General features: G+C 44.3%; 1 long non-coding RNA gene across 1 annotated transcript; it reads left to right on the forward strand.

Moving 5' to 3' along the window:
- Window positions 1-15,951: 15,951 nt before the first annotated feature.
- LOC109391327 (uncharacterized) lies at window positions 15,952-24,512 on the forward strand. Its single transcript, XR_002125784.1, has 4 exons — window positions 15,952-16,743; window positions 19,002-19,119; window positions 21,389-21,602; window positions 23,804-24,512. It is a non-coding gene; the product is annotated as an uncharacterized LOC109391327 (long non-coding RNA).
- The last annotated feature ends 984 nt before the right edge of the window (window positions 24,513-25,496 follow it).

Below are 25,496 nucleotides of genomic sequence, written 5' to 3' on the forward strand. Positions count from 1 at the left end.
GAAACCCAAAAAGCTACATCGAGGGGACATGTGCATCCATATGTTCATTGCAGCATTGTTTACAATAGCCATGATGTGGGGGCAGCCTCGGTGTCCATCTATGGATAAAGGAATAAAGAAGAGGTGTACATCTATATAATGGAATATTACTCAGCCATTTAAAAAAATGAAATCTTGACATCTGCAACAACATAGATTGACCTAGAGGGTATTGTCCTGAACAGAGTAAGTTTGACAGAGAAAGACAAGTGCCATATGATTTCAATTATATGTGGAATCTGAAGAACAAAATAATTGAGCAAACAAAACAGAAACAAATTCATAGATATAGAGAACATTTTGATGGTTGCCAGATGGAAGGGGAGTTTGGGAAAATGGGTGAAAAGGGGGAAAGGATTAAGAAATACAAATATAAAATACTCATGGGGATATAGAGTACAGCAGGATATAGAGTACAATACAGTACATTTTTACAGGATGAAGAATATAGTCAAGATATGTATGGTGTCAGATAGGTACTAGATTTATCATGGTGATCACTTTAAGTTATATAAATGACTAATTGCTGCATTGTACACCAGAAACTAGTATAATATTGTATATCAACTGTAATTGAAAAATAAAAAGTATTTTAAAAAACATTGTACCTTTTTGCCATAAGAAAACTGTCATCATAAGTATAGCACTTTCCTAGGTTCTGAGTCATTCAACCAAAAATCCAACTTAAGTGGGTCCAGGGAACCCCAATCCAAGTGGATAAGAAGTGTGGAATCCCTGAAAACTGCAAACATGGGGATAAGTGCTTGATTTAGGCATATTTTGTGGACAACTTTGCCCTCAAGCAGTGGAGTCTGCACTACTCTGAATGGTTAGTGTCAGAATTGAATTCCACCACAGTATTGCAGTGGAGTCAGGGATCAAAACCTTCAGAGAGTATGCATGCTGGGATGAGTTGGCAATACAAGCCAAGAAGCCACCAGCCAACTAAAAATCCTCAGGAGAGCTGGTGAGCACCTAGCACTGGTGAAGGGACACCAGCATCCCTCAGATGCCAGTGGAGGTCATCTTCCAGAGGCTGAATACAGGAGGTGCTATTACAGAGAGGGCTCCATAGTTGCAACGAGGTCATAGGTTCTGGGAATGGCAGAGGCCAGCACGTAGCCATCAGAAGCAAGGTGGGCATGAATACATAATAGACAGCACTATCAGAGTGCAGCCTGTCTGCAGAGATCTAGTAGGTGGTTCCTAGAATATGGTGACTTTAGGGACAAGAGATGTGAAAGACCAGCAAGGTAGTCACTTAACAGACATGATCAAGAAATGAAGAAGGGAGGAGTAGAAAGCTGAGGTCATCTACCCCTACACCAAATGATGATCCTCTGCGCAGTTAAGACCTGAGAAACCCTCACACCCAGACTCCTGTCTGATAAAAGCTCGGTGCCAATGAGAAGAGTGCCTGCAACATCAAGACGAGTGTAAACCTTTGTGATTCCATAGTCTATCTCAGAAGGGACCTACAGACATTATTTGGGTAACTATACATCTGTGAGAGAAGAATACAGAGGTGGCTCAAGAGCTCTTGGACATGGAACCCAGGTTTCCATGATATTCAAGGTCTCAAAGCACCACCATATCGTCTGTTTAGAATATTGGAATAAAGAAATCAGGAAATTAGTAGATTGATATTTTGCCCACGTCTATCTCCCACTGGGCACACTGGATCTGTGGACCCAACCGGTGGTCATTTCCCCAGCTCCAGATATATCATAGAAATGGATATACAGAGCAGTTAAGGGAATCCTGAGAGTGGGCACTTAATCTGTCGGAAAAACAGATGGTGTTCAGTGGAGATTTCTAAATCTATCTGTCCCTTCTGATGACAATTCAATACAAGAAATATTACATCCCAGGGCAAATGGCAGAGATCAGGGCCACAATCAAACTGGAGGATACAGGGATAGTGGCTCCCATCATATCTCCATTTAATTCATCAGTCTACTGTCTTCAAAATCCAGATGGATAATGGCAGATAACAGTGCATTACTACAAATATACCCTAGTTTAATCCAAAATTGTTTTTGCTGTGACAAATATATCTTAGCTACCGCAGTTGCTAACACAACATTGCATATGTGGTATGTACTGCTGATCTGAAAACACACAGTTTTCAAAACTCATCTGGAAGTGGATCAGCAACAGTGTGCATGTACATGGTACCAACACCAGTACATATTCACGGTCTCTCTGTCTCTCTTTGGCTGTGTAGTCCAAAGGATTCTGGACATTTTGCAGCACATCACATGGGTCCGTTATACTGATGACAACATGTTAATAAGACCAGCTGAACCAGAAGTGGCACGTATTCTGAATGCCTGAGTAAGACATGTGGCCTGTGTCTTACTTAATGATCAACAACGATAACATCAGTGAGGACAATGACATCCATTGATAAGAATGATGCCACTGATAGGAACAGCTCTAGTGATCAGCAATTTAAGCAAAGGGTGAGAGTCCCATGGGCTGTAGTGTGGGGAGCAGGCTGTGAGCTGACAGGGTCCTCACAGCCTGTGGAACAGTTCAGGGACCGTTCCACCCCCACTGATCCAAGAAGAAAAAAGAATAGCTGAAGCCGCAGGAGCTTCTGCAAAGTGCATAACACAATGTAACCTGCTTGTGCACTTAGAAAAGTGCATAACAGGATGTAACTTACTATGTCTAACCCGATAAACAGACCCCCTGCAGCTGCTTACTGCTCTCTGCAGCTGCTTGCTACTGCATAAACTTCCTGCAAAAATTAAACGTGCCCATTGCTCTGCCATCAGCGGTCAGTGGACCCCCAGATCCCAGCTTTTGTCTCTGTGTCTTTCTTTTCTTAATCTCCCACCCAGTCCACTCGGGTAGCTTCCGTTGACGAGCGGGTCTCCACAAAGTGGCTCCCGAACAGGGACCCAAGTACAGACTGAAGGCAAACTGAAAGTGAGGACACTCCCTTCAAGGCGAGGTGCGCACTGCTACAGGAGAGGTAAGGGAGCAGAAACATAGTCGGGAGTAAAACATGGGGCAGTCAGGGTCAAAGGACCGCCAGCTTTTTACCCAGATGCTTAAAGCCGTGCTTCACACCCACGATAGCAGCGTTAAAATGCATCGGCTGGAAAAATTTCTTGCCTGTGTGCAAGATACCTGACCTTGGTTCCCTGAGGAGGGCACTATTAATTCCGACACATGGCAAAGAGTCGGAGAGCAGCTATGCGAACGATTTACAGCCGAAGGCCTAGAGGATGTTCCTGTGGAGACATTCTCCCTCTGGGGGGCTAGAGACAGTCTTGACACCAGGCTGGAGGCTTCCCGTCTTTCGGAGGGGCAACCTCCGACTCTGGCAGAAAATCTTAAGAGTGCTCTTGGGGGAGATGAGAAATTAATCCCCCAGGGGGACGAGAAGGGAGGTAACGGGGAGCCGCAGGATTGGCTAGGGAGGAACAACAGTGCAATCCTGACCGAGAGGACTCCTTTGACAAGGGCGATGAGGGCCCCAATCCCTCCACCGATGCGGTTTCAGTCCTTGCTTCCTGGGCTAATCATCGGCCCAAGCAGGAGCCTTCGGCTCCACGGGAAGAGCCTCCTCCAAAAGCTCACCCGCCGCCTCCTTGGCATCTGCCACCGCCGCCGCTGAGGCAGTCACGCCCCAGTAGCTTACTCCAGAAGTCTAGTTCAACTCGGGGGATATGGCAGGCCATGGAGCGGGGTGAGGATGTCGGAGGTTTTCAACAGTTGTATTTCCCCGTAATTGAACGTAATGTTCAGGGACAAGTAGTTAGAGAGCATACTGCTATTCCTTTTAAGACGCCCAAGAAGTTAAAGGCGGCAGTCACCCAGTATGGCCCGACTGCCCCTTTCATCTTGGCATTGCTTGAGACTATCAATAGAGTCACTCAGCCCCCATGATTGGAAGACAGTAGCTAAAGCATACCTGAACGAGGGGGGGCTCCGGTAACTCCGCTTTACAATTAGTAACTAAAAATACAAACTAGAACAGGACAGTTTAAATCTCTTAATAATTTTCCAAAACTCCTAGCAAATATCAATTGGATAAGACCTTTTCCAAAACTACAGGACTTTCTGTTTCAATTTAGAAACAAAAAATACAAATTAGAATGGGCTTTAATTTAGTAACAAAACGTACAAATAGAAGGGCCATCTTAAATCTCAAAAAAATTTTTCTTCGGGCCGGCCGAGTGGCATGACGGTTAAGAACTGGCTTGGGATGCCAGGGGGCCCCGGTTCGGATCCCACATATGAGGGCCAGTGACACTGCCCTCGACAGCTAAGATGCTGAACAACAGCTCAACCTGGAGCTGTGCTGCCCTGAGTCGCCGGCAGCGGTGTAGGCTGCAGCCCCTGTGGCAGTGGGTGGTCTCGTTGGTGACAGAGACGCCTTCGTCCTTCCAGACCACCTCAGGGGATCTTTTTGTCACCACATTCCCAGCTTCCAAAATTCACAGATATTGATTGGAATACGATCTTTTCAAAACTAACAATTGGGTTTAGACCACATTTATAGCAAATCAGACATTCCCATGGGTCTCTCAAAATTAATTAATAAAACAAAAAGGGGGAGACTATGGGTATTCATGGGTACGTACACCAAAAGCAAATCAATTGACCATGTACAAATCAATTCAAATCCAAATTTTCCATTTTCAAACTTTTCAAAATCTTTTTACCATCTTTCAAACTCTTTACTCAACAATTTTTCTCTTCCGATAGTGTCTTGGGTTGGGGAGCGGAATGTCTGTGTTTTTTCCTAGGTGGATACTGGTACGCTTAGGGAAACAGCATAGGAAGGAAAACGAGATCTTGGTAGTCATGCTCATAGGCATGGCCTGTCGGGTAAGTATAGCCCGAGGAGAAACCTATTGGATATATTAATCACCACAAAGGAGGACATGTCATCCTGGTCCTCCTCCAACCACACTACATGTGGTAATGCTTAAGTCAGGAACAGCATATAGTCGGACCCATCATAGCTGTACCTCGTGGCAATTGTATTCCTCATTGCTACTGCAGTTATCGCCACAGTCCCAGCTGCTTGCAAGAAATACGTCTTTAACATTTCATAGCCAAGAGAACATACATACAAAAATTGAGTTAAGACTTAACGCTTCAGAAACCACTGTTGTAAAAATTGGAAATGAGGTCAGGCCATACACCGCCAACTTACCCTCCGATGTCATGCTAAGTATCGAAAGGTGTGTGTAACCAGACATCATTTCAATAACACACAATGGTATTGGGATAACATCCACAATCACCTCTCGGGCATTTGGCATAGTTCAAATTTCAGCATCGACCTTCAACAACTTCACCAAGAGATTATTAATGTACAGGACAGCCAACTGGAACTTATTGATCCAAAAGTTCTGGCACAAGAGGCGCTGTCACACCTGAAGGGTTTTAACCCATTTAACTTTCTCCAACACACGTTTTGGTATCTGCTAGGTATTATACTTCTTTTGCTACTGATCTTGTGCTTTTTTCCAGTCTGCGGAAGAATCATCCGAGCCCGTCTCTGAGTAGAAAATCATCACCTGTGGCTTCAAATAAATAAGAAAGGGGGAGATGTGGGGAGCAGGCTGTGAGCTGACAGGGTCCTCACAGCCTGTGGAACAGTTCAGAGAATGTTCCACCCCCACTGATCCAAGAAGAAAAAAGAATAGCTGAAGCCGCAGGAGCTTCTGCAAAGTGCATAACAAAATGTAGCCTGCTTGTGCACTTAGCAAAGTGCATAACAGGATGTAACTTATTATGTCTAACCCGATAAACAGACCCCTTGCAGTTGCTTACTGCTCTCTGCAGCTGCTTGCTACTACATAAGATCCTGCAAAAAAATAAACATGCCCATTGCTCCGCCATCAGCGGTCAGTGGACCTCCTGATCCCAGCTTTTGTCTCTGTGTCTTTCTTTTCTTAATCTCCCACCCAGTCCACTCGGGTAGCATTGGTTGATGAGTGGGTCTCGACACTGTAGGGCCTTCCACCTCTGTGATCACTCAAGGATGTGCTACATCTGTGAAGCTTTCATGTCTCCAGTAGTCTGGGCCATGCTGGACATACTTTCAGGATAAAGGACAAGTTACTGTACTAGTGCCTCCGTATAATCCATGTAAGAAGGAGCAAGGTGTTTTGTCAGGCCTCTGGAAGGACATAACAGTTAGTTATAATACAGACTCCTAGGGACCTGAAGCAAGACCATGCTTTCCAGAGCAATAAACAGCTCCCAGCATTTTTCTAGGCATCTGGAGAGACGGAGTGTATGAACACGGGAAGTAACGTGTCCGGGTAACCAGAGCTCCTCATTAGGACCTGGCTTCTATCACACCCTTAACATAAGGTTATGTGGGGGAGACCAGCATCATCATAAAAGGAAGTGGTATGTCCTGGGTTGGACAGAGACAGGTGGACAAGACCATTGGCACCTACCCCTCTAACAGTTTGACCTATCACACAGCTCTCACCTGTGGACTCATGGAAAGTGCACTCCGAGTAGTCACAAAGGAGGAAAAGGCTCCACACACTCCAAAGATATTCTTCGCCTCAATCCCTTAACCCCTGTGCCACTCTCCCACCTGTCCAAACTTCAATTCAGCCTTACACACTCATGTACAAATCTCTGGGACATGGCTGGGTTGTGGACTAGACTAGAGGAGGCCTTGGGAAGAGACGGAGACCTTTTGCTTTTCTGCAGTGCTCCCAAGAGATGCTGACAATATCTGACTCCAGACCACACTTTAAAGCAAGCTGCACATATCAGCCTGGTGTGTGGGTGACACTTTAAAACTTTGGCATTCACTCTGAAAACTGCATGCTTTATACTTTGTCCTATGCTCTGTATTCACCACCTTTCACTAGACTGCAATCCCACCCCTCTTCTACTCTATGTCACACTCAAACTCCCTTCCTGACACAAATCCCCAAACGCCCTTGGCTCAAGTCTACTGTGTTCGTGGTCTCTTCAGTCTTCCAGTCCTTCGTCAATCTACAGACTCCTAGCCCCCCCCCACTGAATGCTCAACTTCCTCTCCCACTTGGTTTCTCTCCCATGCCCCCTGTTGGCCTGTACACCTGGTGTTCTCTCTTGTCCCCAATGTCAGGGCACTAATCTGAGTCATCCAGAACCTCATCCTTTCTTCCATTCTCAATATTGCATCCTTGAAACCCATCCGAGTCTGGAAGAATGGCACCCTCAACCCTATCACAGCAATTTCAGTTGCTACTCCCTCAAATGATAGGTCCCCCCAACTCAGGGTCCTCAGCCTCAAGCTGAAGCTCCCCAAAAGCCCTCCTCTATGCCACCAGCAGATTCTTTAATCCCAAGTCACATCCTACACCCCACCCCTCTCCCAGGATTTTCAACTTCCCATCACGTCTCTGCACAGGAGCCCATGCTTCAATGCCACTCCCTGCTGCCCTCCTTAGGCTTCAACACTCGACCTCCGGGGCACGTTCTTGAAAATTCAGCACAATGCCCACCGGTCAACAGAAGCAGTTGTAGAACTAAGGCAACTCATATGGTAGAAGCTATTTCTTAACTCCCATGTCTTGTTTGTTAACTGCCTTTCAGACAGGCACACTGAGTTTGTGAAAACAACAAAGAAAGCACACAGGTGAAAACACAGATGTCTGCGCTGAGGTAGAAGCCCAGGTGGGCACTGAGTAGAGAGAATGCATGGAGGCCACTGGGGTCACTGATGGCCTCCAGGTCTTTAGTCCTCCAGAGGTTGAATGCTGATGGCTTCTAAATGAGTTGTTACAGTCAACAGGCTATCAGAGTTACGACAGAATATCTTTTAAAATCTGTGTGACATTGTTCCTTAAAGATGAAGTCAAAGTGTATGTGAAATTAGAGCAGTGTTTTTGGCTAGGTTTGTTGCAGTGATGCACCCTTTCAGGTCTCTATCACATCATCAGGCTTCAGCTTGTCGGGACAAAGGATGGCTCCTTGGGGACTTATTTAGACTACTACAGTATTCAAACAACTTCAGAGAGATCAAAGATGGCAGAATAGATAAACGCTGGGCCTGTTGCCTCCCGTGACCATATTAAAATTACAACTTAATTATAGAACAACCTCGAGAACCATCTGAAGACTAGCTGAAAAGAAATGTGTAACTAAGGATATAAAGAGGAGGTCGCATTGAGACTGGTAGGAGGAGTGGAGATGAAAAATGGATCAACCCCAAACCCACAGGTAGTGGTTGAGCATTGGGAGGGACACATTGGAGGTGGAGGTCACCCCTGAAGAGTGGTCTCAGCCCCACACTGGGCTCCCTAGCCCAGGGGTCCACCACTGACAAGAAGAGGCCCCACAACACCTGGCTGTGAAAATCAGCAAGGATTCTGCCCATCCTGGTGACACAGAAAGCAACTGGAAACCCAGACATTCTCTTAAAGGGCCTGTGCACAAAATCACTTGCTTGCAAGCACTAACTCTGGGCTCAGGCAGAAGGCAGCAACTTGAGAGGTGGCAGAGACATACAGGGAAAAACTGAGTTTGTGTGGCTGCAGGGCAAGGGCTAAAGGGAGAGCTTCCATTATCTCTATGTGGGGCCCATTTCACATGTAGCCTACAGGTAGGCATCATGTTTCCTGTGTTGAGCCCTCCCCCATGTGGCCCAATCTGAGATAGCATTGGCCTGGGGAGCTCTGCCTACCCTACCCTGGTGACTCCCTGGTACCCTGCTCCCACCCAGCATGGTGGAACACCTTGCTGGGGGGCACTCTTAACTCCTGAGAGGGCAGCCTCGGCTCACAAGCCGCAGGAAGCTTTTCCAGCTGCAGATGACTGATGGGGGCTTGTGTGACCACCTGGGACACTTTTCACGGGGGCAGTCAGCTCTGGCTCATACTGCAGCCTTTCTTGGGCAGCTCTAGGGGATTGGCAGACTGAGCCGAGCAGCAGCTGGCCTCAATGCTCTCTGGGCATACTGCAGAATGTCCACAAGCTTGGCACTGGCACAAGAACTGAATCTGCACAACTTTTGTAAACTCACCCACTCCACACTGGTGACTCCCTGACTTTGTGCTGCCCAGCTCTGGCAGCATCATTGGAGGCATTTTTTTACTTCTGAGCAGCCAGCTCCTCCTCACAAGCTGCAGGAGGCCTTTCCAGCAGTAGATGGGTCTGCGGCAGCATGTGCAGCCACCTGGGAAAATGTGGTGGCAGGTGGTCAGATCCACCTCTCACTGTAGACTTTCTTGGACATCTCCCCAGGATTGGGGCCCAAGGTAAGTAGCAGCTGGCTACAGTACTCTTTAGGCATTTTGAGGAGTAGCCACAGGCTCAGTACTGGAGCAAGAATTGAATTTGAATTAACAGCATTCAATTGAATTGAATGTGAATGTGAACACCTGCCCCACCCCTGTGCTCCCTGGGACCCTGCCCCACTCAACTCAGGTAGCATCTCTGAGGACACTGTTAGCACCGATATGACCAGCACAGCTCTTTCAGTGTCTGAGACTTATGGGAAGCCAGCAGGTGGCAGTAGGCCTATGGGTGCCCTTACCTTCTGCTAAGCTGCCAGAGGCTGGACATTGGTGGAAGCCAGCTTCAGTTCACAGCAAAGATACCCCCATATGCCTCCAGGTCCAGCACAGGCAACAACCAATGGCATATAGCTTTGTACTCCTACCAGGTAGCCCTGGGCCAGTCACACGCAATAGCTGAACTTGGCCTATATGGGAGCCCCTCCCAAAAGGCAACAGAAACAACACATGCAGAGGCCAGCTTCATATAAAAACAGAGCACCAACCAATTAGGCCCACATGCAACACTCCCAAAGGGTGGTCTCAACAGGCGTAAGAGCCTGCTGGGGCAAATTTACCTTTGAGAGGTCATCCCCAACACAGCTTCTCATATACTATGAGGATAGCCAGTCCTCATAGCCAATCAGCCTTAGAGTGAATCCCACCTACTGATGTGCAAAAAGCAATCAAGGCATAACTACAACAGGAGAGCACATAAAACCTACACGAAGAACACTCCTGGAACACACAGCACAGGTGATCAGGGAGACCGTGCCACTGGACTGCACAGGGCAACTACTACATAAGGTTACCTGGCGAAGCCTGAGAGACATAGGAGTTTTACTTATTACATAGAAACAAACACAGAGAGACAGCCAAAATTAAAAAGCAAATAAACATGTCCCAAATAAAAGAATAGGAGAAAATTAGAAGAAAAAAAAAACCTAAATGAAATGGAGGCAACCAACCTACTGGAGACAGAGTTCAAAACACTGGTTATAAGAATGCTTTAAAAACTTAGTGAGAAAAGAGATAGTAAGCATAGAGAAGAACATAGAAACCATTAAGAAGAACCAGACAGAAATAAAAATATAAAATAACTGAAATGAAGAATACACTTGAAGGATTGAACACAAGATTAAATGAAGCATATCATATCAGTGATTTAGAAGACAAGGTAGCAGAAAACAGTCAGAACAACAAAAGGAAAAAGAGAATTTTTAAAAAGTGAAGGTAATTTAAGGGACTTCTGGAACAATATCAAGCATAACAACATTTGCATCACAGTGGTAACAGAAAGAGGAGAGAGGGAGTAAGGGAACGAGAACCTATTTGAAGAGGTCATGACAACAACAAAAATTCTAAACTGGCGAGGGAAATAAACACAGAAGGCCAGGAAGTGCAGAGAATCCCAAATAAGATGAACCCAAAGAGGCCCACATCAAGATGCATCATAATAAAAAAATGGCAAAGGTTAAAGACAAAGAGAGAATCCTAAAAGCAAGAAAAAGACAATTAGTTGCAAGAAAGCTCCCATAAGACTATCAGGTGATTTCTCAACAGAAACTTTGCAGGCCAGGAGGAATTGGCTCAAAACATTCAAAGTGATCAAGAAAACAAGGACCTACAACCAACACTACTCTATCCAGCAAGGCTATCATTTAAAATTAAAAGAGAGATAAAAAGCTTCTCATACAAGAAAAAGCTAAAGAAATTCATTACCACCAAGCCCGTTTTACAAGTAATGTTAAAGGGACTTCTTTAAGTAGAAAGGGGAAAAAGATAACAAACATGAATAATAAAATGGCAATAACTATGTACCTATCAATAATCACCTGAAATGTAACTGGATTAAATGCTCCAATCAAAAGACATAGGGTAGCTGAGTCGATAAGAAAACAAGACCCATACATATGCTGTCTACCAGAGACCCACCTCTGAAAGACACATAGACTGAAAGTAAAGGAATGCAAAAAGATATTTCATGCAAATGGAAAGGAAAAACAAAGCTAAGGCAGCAATATTTATATCAGACAAAATAGACTTTAAAACAAAAACTATATTAAGAGACAAAAAAAGACATTACGTAATGATAAAGGGGTCAATCCAACAAGAGGACGTAACCCTATTAAACATCTATGCACCAAACAAAGGAGCACCTAAATATAAAGCAAATACTGACCAACATTAAGGGAGAAATCAACAGTAATACAATCATAGTAGTGGACTTTAACACCCCAATGACACCAATGAACAGATCTTCCAGATAGAAAAATCAATAAGAAAAAACTGGCCTAAAATGACACACTAGACCAGATGGATATAATTGATATTTTTAGGGCATTCCATTTCAAAGTAGCAGAATATACATTCTTCTCAAGTGCACATGGAACATTTTCCAAGATGGACCACATATTAGGCCATAAAACAAGTCTCAATAAATTTAAGAAGATTGAAATCATAAAGTGTCCTCTCTGAACATAATAGTATAAAACTAGAAATCTATTACGAAACAAAACAAAACAAAAAACAACTTAAAAACCACACAAACACATGGAAGCTGAATAACATCCTACTACACAATAAATAGGTTAACAATAAGATCAAGGAAGAAATTAAAAGACACCTTGAGACAAATGAAAATGAAAACACAATGACCCCAAATCTGTGGGACACAGCAAAAGCAGTCCTAAGAGGGAAATTTATAGCAATTCAGGCTTACCTCAACAGACAAGAAAAAAATCTCAAATACATTATATATACATACCTGAGGAACACAGATGCAAAAATCCTCAACAAAATAGCAAACTGGGCCAGCCGAGTGGCTCAGTTGGTTAAGAGTGCAAGCTCTGAGCAAAAGGGTTGTCAGTTCGATTCCTGCATGGGCCAGAGAGCTGCACGTGAGGTAAGCTACCAACAGGTGGCAGGATGGCTCAGCTGGTGAGAGCACATGTTCCTAACAACAAGGTTGCAAATTGGACTCCCGCATGGGATGGTGGGCTACGCCCACCCGCAACTAAGATTGAACATGATAACTTGAGCTGAGTGCTGAGAACTGTCGACGAGAGGTCGGATGGTGACTGGACTTGGAGCTGAGCTAGCTGCACCCTTCACAACTAAGATTGAAGGACAACAACTTGCCTGTTCCCCTCCCCCAATTACCCAACACTGTTACCCTTCTCCCCCCCAAAAAATATTAGCAAACCAAGTTCAGCAATACAGTCAAAAGATCATATACCATGCTCAAGTGGGATTCATTCCTGGTATACAAAGTTGGTTCAATATCCACAAATCAACTAACATGATACACCACATAAACAAAATAAAAGATAAAAATCATATAATTATATATTATATGCAGAAAAAGCATTTGACAAAATCCACCATCTATTTGTGATAAGAGCTCTCAGCAAAATGGGAATATAGGAAACATATCTCAACATAATAAAGACCACATATGACAAACCCATAGCTAACATCATACTTAAAGTGGAAAAGCTAAAAGTGTTCTCTTTAAGATCTGGAACAAGACCAGGATATCCACTTTCACCACTTTTATCAACATAGTATTGGAAATCCTAGCCACAGCAATCAGACAAGATAAAGAAATAAAAAGTATCCAATTGGAGAGAAAGAAGTAAAATTTTCATTATTTGCAGATGACAGGATACAATATAGAGAAAACCCCAAAGATTTCACCAAAAATCTATTGAAACTGGTAAATGAATTTAGTAAAGTAGCAGGATACAAAATTAATATTCAGAAATCAGTTGCATTTTTATACACCAATAACAAACTATCAGAAAGAGAAATTAAGAAAACAATCCCATTTACAATTGCATCAAAAAAAACCCCACAAAGACCCCTAGGGATAAATTTAACCAAGGAAGTAAAAGACCTGTATTCAGAAAATTATAAGACAGTGAAAAGAGAAATTGAAGGCAATACAAATAAATGGAAACATAAACCATGCTCATGGATAGGGAGAATTAATATTGTAAAAATGTCCATATTACCCAAAGCAATCTATAAATTCAATGCAATCTCTATCAAAATACCAATGGCATTTTTTCACAGAACTAGAACAAATAATCCTAAAACTTATATGGAATCATAAAAGACCCTGAATAGCCATGGCAATCTTGAAAAGGAAGAACAAAGCTGGAGGTATCATGCTACTTGATATGAAACTATATTACAAGGTTATAATGATCAAAACTGCATGGTATTGGCATAAAAACAGACACATGAATCAATAGAACAGAATAGAGAACCCAGAAATAAACCCATGCCTATATGGTCATTTAATCTATGACAAAGGAAGCAAGAATATACAATGGGGTAAAAAGAGTCTGTTCAATAAATGGTGCTGTGAAAATTTGACAAAAATAAAATAAAATTGGACTACCCTCTTACTTCATATACAAGAATAAACTCAAAATGAATTAAAGACTTAAATGTAAGACCTGAAACCATAAAACTCCTAGAAGAAAACATCAGCAGTAAACTCTCTGACATAAACCTTAATAATATTTTTTTGTGATATACCTCCTTGAGCAAAGGAAACAAAAGGAAAAATAAACAAATGTGGCTACATAAAACTAAAAAGTTTTTGCACAGCAAAGGAAACCATCAACAAAACAAAAAGACATTCTACTGAACGGGTAAAGATATTTGCCAACGATACATCTGATAAGGGGTTAATATCCAAAATTCATAAAGAACTCATACAAGTCAACACCAAAATAACAAACAATCCAATTTAAAAATGGGCAGTGGACCTGAATAGAGATTTCTCCAAAGAAGACATATACATGGCCAATAGGCATATAAAAAGATGCTCAACATCACTAATTATCAGAGGAATGCAAATTAAAAACACAATGAGATACTACCTCACACGTGTCAGAATGGCCATCATCAGCAAACCAAAAAACCACAAATGATGGCAAGGATGTGGAGAAAAGGGAGCTCTCTGCACTGTTAGTGGGATTGCAAACTGGTGCAGCCATTATGAAAAACTGTTTGGAGGGTAGTCAAAAAATTAAAAATAGTGCTACCTTATGACCCACTCCTGGGTATTTAACCAAAGAAATCCAAAACACTAATTCCAAAAGATATAGGGGGCCGGCCGAGTGGCGCGTTGGTTAAGAGCTGGCTTGGAACGCCAGAAGGCCCCAGTTCAGATCCCACATATGAGGGCCAGTGACACTGCCCTCTGCAGCTGAGATGCTGAATAACGGCTCAACCTGGAGCTGGGCTGTCGTGAGTTGCCTGCGATGGTGTAGGCTGCAGCCCCTGCTGCAGTGGGTTGCCATGGGCTACCATGTGTGGCCAGCAGCCAGTGTGAGCAGCCAGCAGCTGCCGTGAGCAGCCATCCAGAAGCTGGCGACTGATCTGCCTCGCCAGGGAAGAGCGCAATGATGGTGCCAACTTGGGCCAGTGAAGCAACGTCTTCCGCAGCTAGACTGAAGAACAGAAGGACAGCAACTTTTCTGTTCCCCTTCCCCCAACTCCCCAGCACTGTTCCCATCCCCCAATTCCTCAATTAAAATCTTAAAAAAAAAAAAAGATATATGCACTCCTATGTTCATTACAGTGCTATTCACAATAGCCAAGATATGGAAGCAACTGAAATGCCCATCAATAGATGATTGGATGAAGAAAAAGTGGTACATATACACAATGGAATATTACCCTGTCGTAAAAAAAGAAAGAAATCTTACCATTTGCAGCAATGTGGATTGACCTAGAGGGTATTATGCTAAGTGTCATAAATTAGACTGAGAAAGACAAATACTATATAATCTCATATATGGAATATAAAGAACAAAATAAACAAACAAATAAAGCAGAAACAGACTCATAGATACAAAGAACAACTGATGGTTACCAGATAAGAGGGGGTTTGGGGGATCTGGGTGAGAAAGGTGAAGGGATTAAGAAGTACAAATTGGTACTTACAAAAGCATCACAAGGATGTAAAGTACAGTATGGGGAATATAGTTGATAATATTGTAAAAACTACGTATCATGTCAGGTAGGTACTAGACTTATTGGGGGGATCACTCCATAAATTATATAAATGTCTAACCACTATGCTGTACACCTGAAATTAATATAATATTGAATGTCAACTATAATTGAAAAAAAATAGTCATGGGGATGTAAAGTACAGCATAGGGAATATAGTCAATAATATTGTAATAACTATGTAGTGTCAGATGGGTATTAGACTTATTAGAGTGGTCACTTTGTGAAGTATATAAATGTCTAATCACTGTGTTGTTTTGTACATCTCAAACTAACATAATATTGTATGTCAACAAACACTGAAAAATAATTTAAAAAAATAAAATACATGATTACATAAGGAAAAACCTTCAAAATGGTCAATCTTCATTTATAAGAAATGTTGCCCCTGTATTTGAACTGCTCTATGCTCCCCCTGCACTGTAGGAGGGTCCTATTTCCCCTCACTCCCTCAGGTCATTATGGCACTGACCCATTTGCAGGGAGGTAATCTTGGGTACCCTGCTACACACTCATTGGCCAGGACTTGCTATGGTGGGAGGAGCATATCCAGTACTTTTCTTTATAGAAGGCTGATGCTTGGGTAATGAAGTCATAACTTGGACTGAAACCACGAAAACGGGTGTTACATGTTTTTTTCCCCCCATGGAAATGCTTATTTCATTGGGCAAGGACGTGGTCAAGGAGTACCTAGTGGAATTTGTGGATACATTTCTCACCAATAAGGTATGGAATTTCAGAAGAGATGAATTAAAGACTTATAGAATAGAACGAGCCTCTACAGTCCGAGACCAATGGTTTCAATTTGTAATCAATAGGATGCTGACATTTGTACTCAGCGAGATGGCTACAGCTGCATACAACCAGTTGGGCATAAAAGGTTTAAAAAACAAGATCACAGAGATTTTTAGAAAGCTGATGCAACGCCAACCAGCACAAGTGAGTGCGGCTTAATTTCTGCTTATGAATCCAGCTGGGTATGTACACAATCCTCACAAATTCTTAAGAGAACCTGACATATGTTTATGAGACTACCCTGTGGGAAGTTAAGAGGAGAATGCGGCTTCATTACTAAATTTAAATCACATACTTGTGGTAATTATCTTCAGGAGGACATACAGATTCCTGCCTTGGCTGCCTGGACTGATTGCTCACTTGCTGTTTCTACAACCACTGGCCCAAATTTTGATTCTGAACTCTTATTTCATCATCATATTAACTCCACCTCCCTGACAAAGAAGACACACTTGAACCTGAGAAAATCAAGGATTCCCCAACAGGAATGTGGCCTCAGGGCTGGTTCTCCGGTGTCTTCCTTCTCATTTTGGGGATGAGTCTTTGATTGGGATCTGAGCAAGCAGGCATCCTGATCTGGAGCAAACCCATGACAATATGTCCATGGGGGCAAGAGGTATGAGGGGTATGACCCTGGAGGAGGTTGAGTGAGTGGGAAGCTTTCAAATGTGAAATTCTGGAGTTGAGTCCTGAGGAGGCTTTGAAAACCTCCTTATTCAGTATGAGGAGCAGACGCGGGCGCCATAAGTAAACATCCAGGGCGCGGGGAGAGGGTACTTCCAGTTGTGAGGGGAAGAGTAAACATGGGTGCAGACATAAAATGGCGACTGTGAGGTAGTCAGCGAAGTGAGTAGTGCCCAGAGAGACCAAATTGGGCTACGAAGTCTTCAAGGGAAATATTATGGTCGTTACAGAAGGAAGGTCAAGTTCTTGTCCCTTGAGGAACCCCCAAAACTGTAAAGACAGACCTTGGAGGGGAAAGTGTGTGGACTTGAACAAGCCTCTGTGCTGTCATAAAGGGGGTTATTAGGCTCACAGTTTAAACAACACGGAATATGATTAAGGCCTTTTTTGCATGAAGAAATGAAGTGTGGACAAGTAGTCCCAGCCCCCATTAAGTTATTCCTCCCCTCAAGATTCACCCCCAATCTTCCGGGGTAGTGGCTCTCTCTTCATCTTCTTACCTCTATCATTTCCCCCTCTCTCCTCTCCTCCTTTACACACGTCAAGCTCATCCTGACCCTCAACATGTGCTCCTTCCCTTCTGTCCATTTTCTAGATTCGTCTGGCTCCTCGCACTCCTGGTCTTTCTGACCCTTGATCTTCCTCCCCACCCCCCAGGTTTTTTAGATTTTTCTGGGCTCTGCACAGTCCAAGCTCTTCCTGGTAGTCAGCCTCCTTCCTCCAACCCCTCCCATTTCGTAGATTCTCTGGGCTCTGAACCCGCCAAAGTCTTCCCGCCTTCTACTCTCCCCCACCCTCTCCCAATGCCTAGGTTCCTTTACAGCCTCTCATGGGCCTCAGTTACACTTACTCACAAATCTTGACATCTTGTTAAATTGAAAGCTCTGCAGAAGGACGAATTGAAGATCAGAGGTCGACATTAGCTTTCCTACAGCACAACCAGAAGGGCTGCAACCACCAGACCCAGACTCACCTTTGAGAGCAACTGCACACTTCTCCTCAGCCAGTTAAGAAATGAATCCTGGTAACCCTGCCCTAGCTCTGGAAACTGCGTTTGATGTCTCTTTTCACCACCTCAAGCCTGCACTTCATTGGCCACCCTTCCCCCACTGGAGTTCAGAAACCCTCTTCTGCTCCACACTCCCACACTTAACTCACTTCCTTTTTTGAATTGGTGAACACCCTCAACTTAAGCCTTCTGTCTCCCCAGTGTCCTCATGTCATCCTCCAGTCTCAGCTCACTGTCTGGATTTGCAGCCCCATTAGGGTTTCAATCTCCCTCTTAACCTTATTCCCTATGCCCTGTCCCCTGTCAACCTGTCCACCTTCCTAAACTGTGAGTTCCTGTGCCCCCAGGGATATGTGTCTGTGTGTCCTTCAATCTAATGCCCTTAACACACACTCGCACACACACATACATACACACATACACAATAAACACACACATACACAAACATATACTCACACATACACAAACATATACTCACACACTCACATATACATACACACAATCACACAGACATACACAGACACACACACACACTCCGCCCAAGGGGCTTTCTGCCCTAAGCTCTTGATTCCTTCATAGGCTTTAAGTGGTGTCCACAAGGGGCCCTTTACTGAATGCCACTTCGCTCTGGGGTGGGTCAGGAGCTCATGCCTTTTCTTGGTGACTCCATATAATCTTGACTATGTTTTGATGCCTTTACAGTCACCCATCTTGCTTCCGCCTAGAACCCCACCCTTCCTTGTCACCCCTCACTGACACTTCTAATTTCCAAAGTAGCAATTATTTTCCCCAAAGTACCTGATAGTTTTGTTAAAGTAGTTAGTTACACAACGGAGTGAATGCCTTTGTTTCACTGGCCAATTCCTATATCCCAAGCTGCTCACTCATCCCCACAAATGCCTTCTGCAGCAAAGATTTGCCCTCAGCTGAGCCAGCGTCCCTTCCCCAAACTGTTTCCCACTCTTGAGAAGAGCCAGCAGCCAGGGGCTGCATGGTACATGGCTCTAGAGTTCAAAGTGAAGTGATTCTGGGCTGTAGTGTATGATCCAAAGCCCCATGGTCAGGCTGCAGCAGGTCCCATCAGACCTTACCCCTCCTAGATTCCTTCCTCTGTACTTCTCAGATTCCCTCAGCAACCTCTCCATAATCCTCTTGAATCCCATCTCATGCTCTACTTCTAGGAATCGTGACCTGAGACCATCTACATCAGCAGTGGCCCTAGGAAGCTGGCCCCACATGTAGTTTCTCAGTTGGATCACTCACCACAGGATGGCAGTGAGCACCTTGCTCTTCTGGGAGGTGAGGTACAAACTATACAAAGAGTTTGTCAACTGTGGGATTGTGGACATTTCACCTGTGGTGAGCGGGGGTGGGTGGGTAAAGGAATGCCCAGCTGGTACACTGTTTCCAGGTTGAAAACTATGGAGCATTATCAATGATAAATATAATATTTATATTTCACCTGGGTTTATAAAAATAAGTTTATGTTGTCTCCGTTACAAATTTTCTCAGCAGTAAAATATTTTAGCTTGGGACAATAATTGACTTTGATGTTTCATAGAGTTTTCATTGATAACCTAAACATATTTGTTAAGGATTCATTAGATAGATGTAAGTAGAATAACAGTTTTTTGTTTTTGTTTTTCTTTGGTGAAACTTTTCAGCAATAATTGTTTTATGGTATGTGTACTTAAATATCATTTCCCAAAGTCTTTTGGTAACTTGATACCTTATACTTTTTCTAAGTTAAAAGATGGGAATTGCTGAATATCTAGATCATTTCCAAGCAAGATAAAATGCTGAAACATTAATTACTAAATGATTTAAGTTTTCCCTACTTTTTATAGAGAAACAGAAAGATAACTTTGGATCTATTCATGAATATGGCTGGTAGGTCCCTCTGCTCTCAGAGTTCTCAGTCTCAAGCTGAAGCCCCCCAACCCCATCCCACAAAGCCCTCCTCCATAGCACTTTTTTTTTTTTTTTTTTTTTTTTTTAAGCTGAGCCATCCTGCTACCTGTTGGCAGCTCAGCGGCTGCTCAGCTTGGGCTGGACTCGAACCGCTGTTGCTCAGAGCTCAAACTCTTAAGCGAGCTCTTAACCAACTGAGCCACTCAGCCAGCCCTAAAACCGTAAACTTTTTTTTTTCCAACAGATCCTTTGAATCCCAAATCACATTCAACATCCCAAACCTCTCCCATGCTCTACAATTTCCCATCCTGTCTCTGCACAGAAGCACATGCTTCCATGCCATTCCCTGATGCCCTCCTCGGCTTTCAATACTCGACCTTCAGGACAGGTTCTCAAAGATTCAGCCAAATGCTCACTAGCCACAGGAGCAGGAGTACAACCAAAGCAACCAACATGGTAGACGCTATTTCTCAACTTCCACGTCCTGCTTGTTAACTCTCTTTCAGACAAGCATGCTGAGTTTGTGGGGAAAAAAACAAGCAAAGAAAACACATAGGTGAGAACACAAATGTCTTCCCTAAATTAAAAGCCCAAGTGGGCACTGGGGAATGAGCATGTAGGGAGAACAGTGGGTCAGCTGACAGCAGCCAGGACCTTTGGGCCACTAGAGGGCAAATGCTGATGGCTTTTTAAGGAGTCGTAACAATAAACAAGCTGGCAGATTTTGTTGACAGAATAACTTTCAACATCTGAGTGATCATGTTCCTCAAAGGCAAAGTGAAAGTGTATTTGGAATTAGAACAATGGCAGTTAAGGCTACTGCGGTGGTGCACCCTTCCTAGTGGGGACACAGGCTGGTTCATTGGGGACCCTTATTTAGCCTACAACAGTATTAAACTGCAAATATTCACTCTTTGTATATAAGAAATCTTGCCCCTGTACTTGAACAGCTCTATGTTTCCCCTGCACGGTAGGAATTTATGGTGCCTCTTACTCCCTATGGCATTTGGGAGCTCCATTGGTCAGCTCCACCTGCAATCCAGTTGGCTGGAAGTGGTGCTGGATACCTTGCTACACTCTCATTGGTCAAGACTTCCTGTGGGAGAGGAGCACTTCTCCTTATGAAAGTGGGCTCTACTGGTGTGAAGTCGAATCTTGGACTGACACCAAGAGAAACACTCATTACTTTTTTCTCTATGGATTCAATTATTTCATTTTGCAAGGGTGAGGGCATGGAGTTTGCAGTGAGTAAGGTGGCTGAATTTCTCACAGATAAGATTTGCAAATTTGGAAGAGATATATTAATGACATATGGAATGGAGCAAGCCTTCCTTCTCTTAGACGAATTCATCATCAAAAAGATACTGAAACGTGTACTCAGGAAGATAGCTCTGTCTGCATACAACCTGTTGGCCATAAGAGGCTAAAAAACAACATGTCACAATTCTTTAGAAAGCTAATGCGTCGCCAACCAGCACAAGTGATTGTGGCTTAATATGTGCTTATGAATCCAGCTATGTATCTACGGAATCTTCTGAATTCTTAATATAACCCAACAAATTATTTTTATGAGACAATATGACGTGAAATGCTAACAGAAGTTATTGCCATTATATTACTAAATATAAACCCCGTACGTTTCGATAATCATTGTCAGGACATATGGATTTCTGCCTTGGCTGCATGAACTGAATCCTTAACTGTGGTATCATCAACCACTGACGGGAAATGTTGATTCCGAACTTTACTTCCATCGTCATACTAACTCCGCCTCCCTGACGAAGAAGACGGAACTTGAAACAGAGAATGCAGGATTGCCCAACAGGAATGTAGTTTCTGGGCTGGTTCTGTGGTGCTTTCCTCATTTTGAGGTGAGTTTCTGACCTGGGCTCTGAGCAGGGGAGGGGTCCCAATCAGGAGAGAACCCAAGATGAGCTGGGAGGACACATTCCTGGGGCAGGAGGTACTGAGGACTATGAGCCTAGATTGGGTTTAGGAGGTGGGCAGGTTTCCGAGGTAAAATTCTAAAGTTGAGTCTGAGGAGGCTTTGAAAATCTCCCGCCTCTGTATGAAGAGCAGGCTTGGGAGCCATAGGTACCCATGCTGGGGCGGGAGAAGAAACTTCCGGATGTGAGGGGAAGAGTAAACATGGGCGTAGAGGTAAAATGGCTGCTGAGGTAAAATGGCCACCATGAGGAAGTGAGCAGAGTGAAGTGGGCCCAGAGCAGCTGGCTGGGGAAGGAAGTCTTCAAGGGAGAAATTATGGTTGGGACAGAGTGCTATGGAGGAACCCCCAGAAATTTAAAGACAGACCTTGGATACCTTGGGTGGGGAAGGTTGTGGACCTGAACAAGCCTCTGAGCTGTCTTACAGGGGCCTGTTGGCTTACAGTATAAACAGCATGGAATAAGATTGAGGCCTCTTTTAGCATGGAAAAATGAAAGTATAGATAAACAGTCCCGATCCCTGCAGAGTTACTCCTCACCTTGAGATTCATCCCCAATCCTCCAGGATAGTGGCCCTCTCTTCACTCTATTCCCCCTTTCTTATCTGCTTCTCCTGCCTTCTTTGCTAGATTCATCTGTATTCTGCACACACCAAGCTCACTCATCCTGGCCCTAACACCCTCCCTCTCCCACCTCTCCATTTTCTACATTCTTCTGGCCTCCCCACACTCCTCATCTCCCCTGTCTTCCTTCTCCTCCCTCACACTCCACCCTGTTTTCTAGATTCCTCTGCCTGCAGAACACTCCAAGGTCATCCCAGCCTCTATTTCTGCCCCTGTCCCTCACTGCGCCCAGGCTCCTTTTCAGCCTCCAATTGGGGCCACAGTTTGTTTTACTTACTCAAAAATCTTGGCGTCTTGCTATCTTGAAAGCTTAGCAGAAGATTGTCTTGAAGCTCTGAGGTGGACGTTAGCTTTCCTATGTTACAACAAAGATGCCACCACCACCCAACCCAGACCCAGCTTTGACAGCAACTGCACACGTCACAGCCTGATAGGATCTAGAAACTGAAAACCCTCCCCTGGCTTCAGAAATGAGTTTAATGTTTCTTATCTCCACCCCAAGCCTGTTCTTCATTGGCCCTTTCCCAGCTTGTGAGAAACCTTCTTCCGGCCAATGCAACCTTGAGCAACTCCCTTCCGTTTTTGAATTGGCCAACATCCTCATTTCAGGACTTCTGTCTCCTCAGGATCCAGATGTCATCCTCCAGTCCCTGCTCACTCTCTGGATTTCCAGCCCCATCATCTGGAATTGAATCTCCCTCTTCACCTTATTACCTGCCTGCAGTCCCCTGGCCACCTGTCCATTAGCTTCACCCCTTAATCTGTAAACTCCTGTGACCCTTAATTTTGCATCTGTGTGTCCCTTAGCCTGACTCAGCATGCAGAGATACACACAGTGACATATTCGTGCACATAATCACACACACACACACACACACACACACACACACACACAAATACACACAGCCCAGAGAGCTTCCCCCCCAGACCTTTGATCCCTTCTCTCAAAGCCACTTCCTTCTGGGGTGGGGGTGGGGCTCTTCCCTTTTCTTAGTGGTTCCTTCCTAATCCCCCATCTCCCCTTTGCTCAAACCCTATCCTTCCTTGTCACTCCTCACTGCCACTTCTAATTTTCAATGTAGCTGATATTTTCCCCAAAGTACCTGATATTTCTCTTTAAAGTAGTTACACAATATAGCGAGTGCTTTTGGTTCACTATGTTGTGAACCAGAAGTTTGTATACCCCAAACTGCTCCTTCATTCTTGCAGATGCCATCAACAGTGTAGATTTGCCCTCAGCTGAACCAAAGCCCCTTCCCCATGCTGTTGTTCTACATCCATTTGGAGAGTAGCCAGCAGCCAGAGACTGCTTGGCACATGGCTCTGGAGCCAAAAGTGAGTTGACTCTAGGCTTCAGTGTGTGCGCCGGAGCCCCATGGTCAGGCTGCAATAGGACCTTAGTCACACCCAACCCCTGCTAGATTCCCTGCTCTGTGCTGCCCAGGTTCCCTCCAGCACCCCTATCATGAACCTACTGAATTCTGTCTCCTGCTTTTCTTGCAGGAAACATGACCAGAGACCGTCCGCACCAGCAGTGGCTCTCAGAAGCCAGCCCCAAGGGTAGCTTCTGACTTGGGTCACTCACCACAGGACAGCCATGAGCACCTCACACAGCTGGGAGTTGTGGTGCTGACTGTTTCAGGCATATGTCTGCTGTGGGACCATGGACATTTCTCCTACAGTGTGCTGGGATGTGTTAAGGGGGTGCACAGCTGGCACACTGTCTCTGGGTTGAGAGAAAGATAAAGATAAGGAATGTGGAATTAAATGGCTGATATAAAGTGCCACTGAGCCTTCACTCAGCAACTGAAAGCAAAGTATGAGAGTTGATGTGATCCTGTCCTCCTGCAGCTGAAGGACAGGCAGAGTTGAAGACCCAGTGCAGGACTGAAGTGTAAAAAGCAAAACTTCAATGGAGCTCTTGGCCTCCCAAATGCTCTATCCCTAAATTAGAAAAAGAGGGCCCTTGGGACTAGAAATTGGCAACCTACTCCTGAGTAGATAGATATACTTGAGACTTGACACCAGATTCCCTAAATCCTCTGGGCCTGCAGAAGGTACCTACAATGGTTAATGTTATGTGTCAAGTTGGCTAGACTATGGTACTCAGATATGTGGTCAAACTCTAGTCTATGTTGCTGTGAAGGCATTTTTTTTTTTTTTAGCTGAGCCATCCTGCCACCTGTTGACAGCTCAGCAGCAGCTCAGCTCTGCCCAGGAATCAAACTGCTGTTGCTCAGAGCTCGCACTCTTGAGCGATTTCTTAACCAACTGAGCCACTCAGCCAGCTGCAGGCATTTTTAAAATGTGATGAACAAGGAGGAGACCCAAGATAGTGAAGTAGATAAATGTTGCACCTGCTTCCTTCCATTAACACATTAATACAACTAAATTATAAAACAATCAACCTGGAGAACCATCTGAAGTCTGGCTAAACAGAAATTTTGTAACTAAGGATATAAAGAAAAAGCCATGTTGAGACTGGTAGGAGGGGCGGAGACACAAAATGGGCTCGTCCCAAACCTCACAAAATGGGCTAATCCCAAACTTCGGTGTGGTGGATGAATATTGAGAGGGATGCCTCAGTCATGGAGGTTCCCCTCTGGAGGAGTGAAGGACCCCAGCCCCACTCCAGGCTCCCCCACCCGAAGTACTGGTCCTGGGAAGAGGAGCCTCCACAACATCTGGCTGTGAAAAACAGTTGGAATTCCAATCATCTGGTGGGACAGAAGGCTGCAGGAAACCCAGATATCCTCTTAAAGGGCCCGTGTACAGACTCACTCGTCCACAGGTGTTGCCTTACAGCCGATTCCAAGACCACCCCCGCTGCATTAGCTCCTGACCCTATTGGTCATTGAGAGAGTGTCTCAGTATGACTGAGGCCCGGTGGAATGATATCGGTAAAGCTCTCTCGGGGGGTGTCTCAGTATGACTGGGACCTGATGGAATGATATCAGTTATCTCCCCTATATGGAGGGACACAGTAACAAGATGTCCTGGGGCTGTGTAGTGATGTATGAAGGCATAGCACTTGTTGGAATACCATGGGGATAGGTTAATGGAAAACAGCCTTAAGGCACACAATAACACACGGTTACTAATTCACAGCAGTTTTTATTTCCTTGAAAATTTTCAATAAAAGCCATGCGCTGACCCGATTCGGGGCTCAGTCTTCTCTGGCTGAGTCCCTTGGTCT

Source organism: Hipposideros armiger, unplaced genomic scaffold, assembly GCF_001890085.2.
Source record: "Hipposideros armiger isolate ML-2016 unplaced genomic scaffold, ASM189008v1 scaffold_290, whole genome shotgun sequence".
NCBI lineage: Eukaryota > Metazoa > Chordata > Mammalia > Chiroptera > Hipposideridae > Hipposideros > Hipposideros armiger.